This window comes from Budorcas taxicolor, chromosome 24 (assembly GCF_023091745.1).
Source record: "Budorcas taxicolor isolate Tak-1 chromosome 24, Takin1.1, whole genome shotgun sequence".
Taxonomy (NCBI): Eukaryota; Metazoa; Chordata; class Mammalia; order Artiodactyla; family Bovidae; genus Budorcas; species Budorcas taxicolor.
This window is the reverse complement of record NC_068933.1, coordinates 18,787,600-18,791,430: the sequence shown is the minus strand read 5'-3', so window position 1 is coordinate 18,791,430 and position 3,831 is coordinate 18,787,600.

The following is a 3,831-nucleotide window of genomic DNA, read 5'->3' as shown; positions in this document are numbered from 1 at the left end:
TTAAGACATTTGCTCCTTGGCAGGAAAGCTACAACAAATCTAGACAGGATATTAAAAAGCAGAGATATCACTTTGCCCACAAAGATCAGTATAGATCACAGCTATGGTTTTTCCAGTAGTCATGTATAGATGTGAGAGTTGGACCATAGAGAAGGCTGAGAGCCAAAGAATTGATGCCTCCAAATTGTGGTGCTGGAGAAGACCCTTGAAGAGTCCTTTGGACTGCAAGGAGATCAAACCAGTCAATCCTAAAGGAAATCAACCCTAAATATTCATTGGAAGGATTGCCACTTGAAGCTGAAGCTCCAATAGTTTGGCCACCTGATGCAAACAGTCGATTCATTGGAAGAGACCCTGATGTTGGGAAAGATTGAGGGCAGGAGGAGAAGGGGACGACAGAGGTTGAGATGGTTGTGTAGCATCACCGATTTAATGGACATGAGTTTGAGCTATCTGGGAGATAGTTTCACTATCTGGGAGATAGTGAAAGACAGGGAAGCCTGGTGTCCTGCAGTCCATGGGGTCACAAAGCATCATACATGACTAACTAAACAACAACAACAAACAGTAAAATAATAATACACTAATCAAAGTTATGTGAGCATGGTCTCTTTTCCTCTCTCCCCGCAAATATTTTTATTGTATAAATTTACTGCCTTTTCCATTTTAACTAAGCACTTAGCACACTCTGTGGCTCTGACTTTTGTTGTTTGAGATGAAACAGCAAAACTAGCACACATCTATTTTTCCTTGTTCAGAATTTCACAGAAACGAGGTGAGGTCTTACTGTAGACTTGAGCAACTCTAGCATATGACTTCTTTTCCTTTCTCATTGAGAATTTTCACATTTCAGTTAAAGGAAGCATTTTACAACTCCTCTTTGGCAAATCTGAATTGTAAGCATCACTACCCTTGCCCTTAGGGTGTCATTATGCAGTAAAGGAAGGGTCGCTTGAACAAAAGCATCGCAATACCCGCTTGATCTGATAAGTGGCTACTAAGTAACAGGTAAGAGACTCCAGACAAAAGGAAGATTTACGTTCTGCAAGGGACAGAGCAGATCGGTGCGAGATTTCATCACGTTACTCAGAAGTTGTATAATTTATCAACAACACATAGTTTATTTCTGAAATTTTCTGTTTAAAATGTTCATACCATGATTGACTGTGGGTAACTGAAACCTTGGAAAGGGAATCCACAGGTAAGAGGAGGAGGACTGTATGTTCCTGTTGGAACTTCAGCATGTGCCTAAGAGTATTACAGGACCCGAGAAATACTCGAGAGAAGAAATCTCATGAATTTTGTTTACTATATCATCTCCTAAATATATCTGATAGAGCCCTTTTCTTCTTATATTAACTATTACTATCCCACAGAACTATATAGATCCCTGTTTTCGTAGTTTAGTCGCCAAGTCATGTCCGACTCTCTTGTGACCCCATGCACTGAAGCCCTCCTGACTTCTCTGTCCATGGGATTTCCAAGGCAAGAATACTGGAGTGGGTTGCCATTTCCTACTTCAGGGGATCTTTCCAACTCAGGAATTGAACCCGAATGCCCTGCATTGGCAGGCAGACTTTTTGCCACTGAGCCACCAAGCAAGCCCATGGTTCTGTACACCCTTACGGTTCAAAGTGTGATCCCTAGACCAGATTCCTCAATATTCATCACCTGGAAACTTGTTAAACTCACATCTTAGGCCCCATCCCAAAATCACTTTAACAAGATGCCCAGGTGGCTGGTATGACATTAAAATTTGAGAAGCACTGCTTTGGGAAACACCATTTAGAGGAGAAAGTACGACTAACTTTAACATCTTTATGTGACTCATTATTTCAAGACATCTATTGTTATTGTCCCCTAATGCCTATTTCACTAATAATCACACCTATTTCTTTCTGACTGTTTTGTGCAAGGCACTATTCTAAGTGCTTATGTAATCCTCAACCCAATCCAAAGAGGCAGGCACTGTTATAATCTTCATTTAATAGATGAGATTATTGAGGCTCAGTGGAGTTAAGTAGCCTATCCAAGGTCACACAGATATTAGGCAGCAGAAACCTTGGTTTGAGGAATTAAGGATCACCAAATATACTCTTTATGTTTCCATGTACTTTCTTGCTTTGTGCACTTTACACAAGGATTTCTTTCTTCCTACAATGATCTCCCACACACACACCTGGTGAACAGATCTCAGGGACTTCCCTGGTGGTCCAGTGGTTAAGAATCTGCCTTTTAATGAAGGAGACTCGGATTTGGTCCCTGGTTGAGGAACTAAGATTCCGCATGCCAAGGGGCAACAAAGCCCATGTGCCAGAACTACTGAGCCTGTGCTCTAGAGTGCACGCCATGGTGAAGATCCCGCACGCTGCAATGAAGACCCGACATAGCCAAAGAAATGAAAGCATATTACAGAAAACAAAAAAGCTCTCAGTTTAAAAAGTTCATTCCTCCAGGAAACTTCTCTGGCCCCTCTCCTCCGAACCAGGTCAGGTTCCCTACTATACAGCTCCCAGGCACACAGTTTTCCTTCTTATCAGCTTTTGGGATTATTTACAATTCTGTGATTGTATGGCTGGTATATAGCAGTGTTAGTCGCTCAGTCGTGTCCAACTCTTTGTGACCCCATGAACTGTAGCCCGACAAACTCCTCCATCCATGGGATTCTCCAGGTAAAAATACTGGAGCGGATCGCCATTCCCTTCTCCAGAGGAACTTCCTGACCTAAGAATCGAACTCAGGTCTCCTGCATTGCAGGCAGCTTCTTTACCATCTGAGGTACAGGGAAGATCTATGGTTAGTGTATGCTCCTGCTGCTGCTAAGTCGCTTCAGTCGTGTCCGACTCTGTGCGACCCCATAGACAGCAGCCCACCAGGCTCCTCCATCCATGGAATTTTCCAGGCCAGAGTACTGGAGTGGGGTGCCATTGCCTTCTGTGTATCTTTAGCTAAAAAACTGAGCTTCATGTGGACTTGAAGTGTGTCCTCTGCGTCTGACGCAGGCTGGCAGAAGCTGTAGCCTGTATGAAAAGTATTTGATTTTGCATCAGAAGACTTGGATTTGAGTCCTGTTCCCCTACTTATTAGTTTTCTAAATGTTAAGCAGTCAAACCGTCTTAGATCCATAAATTCTCAGCTCTGTTAAGTGGGGATAATAATGCCTGGGCTTCCCTGGTGGCTCAGTGGTCTGCCTGCCAATGCAAGAGATATGGGCTTGAAGATCCCCTGTAGAAGGGAATGGCAACCCACTCCAGTATTCTTGCCTGGGTAACCATATGGGCAAAGGAGCCTGGTGGGCTACACCCCATAGGGTCACAAAAGAGTCGGACATGACTTAGCAACTAAACAACAACAATAACGCCTTACAAGATTAATAAAAGAATTAAAATGAGGATTCTGAAAGAAGTGTATAGTCTACATAAGCATCTGAAAAATATGACAGAGTGTTCCATAGTGATTAGGATCCTGGGTTGTATTTTAAAGTTCTAATGTGCAGTCAGACACCTGAGTTCATTGTTAACTCATAATATTTACCATCCAGACAGCTTATTTGGCCATCCATCATTTCCTAAACTTTTTTTCATGTATTTTTTAAACTGCATTCATATGTAATTTATTATATATCTATGCTGTGTTGTCTCCCAAGTCATGTATATACTGTATGATTTTATATCCCACTCATCATCTCTTATCAGAGCCCTTTGCACATAACAATTCAATAGATATTAACATAATCTACATTTATTTGGTGAGTATCATGTATTTGCTGTATGGAAAGTTCCTTAAGTAAGAAAAGTAAGAATGAAAAGTAGTGCACATAATAATTGCCAT